Source organism: Thermobia domestica, chromosome 2 (assembly GCF_964235325.1).
Source record: "Thermobia domestica chromosome 2, izTheDome1.hap1.1, whole genome shotgun sequence".
NCBI classification, from domain to species: domain Eukaryota; kingdom Metazoa; phylum Arthropoda; class Insecta; order Zygentoma; family Lepismatidae; genus Thermobia; species Thermobia domestica.
In genome coordinates, this window is record NC_137455.1 from 267,694,911 (window position 1) to 267,695,350 (window position 440).

Below are 440 nucleotides of genomic sequence, written 5' to 3' on the forward strand. Positions count from 1 at the left end.
GGATCTATAGGTTTGCATATGGAATGACACAAAGATAGTCAAACAAAATTATGTTAATAAAATTAAAAAAAAACAGAATTTTCATGCATTAATCACAATGTAAAAGACACTTAGTCCTTTCAGATTTAATAAAATGTGTAAAATATATTTTCCCTAAAAGTTTTCTACTTATATTAGGCTCCGTTTACAGGAAACTAAGAATGATGGCTTAGTAGTCTAGAGAGGAAAAATTGAATTTAGATAATAAAGAACATTACAAACCAATGAGTGTGGTCTAAAAACGATGGATTCATTCTGAGAAATAGCCTATACTCAGTGGTGTAATGCTAGAATTTTTGGTAGGTATACGCTCCATTGTTTCCAAAAGTACAGCGTATACGCAAATCTCCTTGGCGTATACGCACCCCAATATAGGCTCATTCTTTCGTAAATTTGAGGTG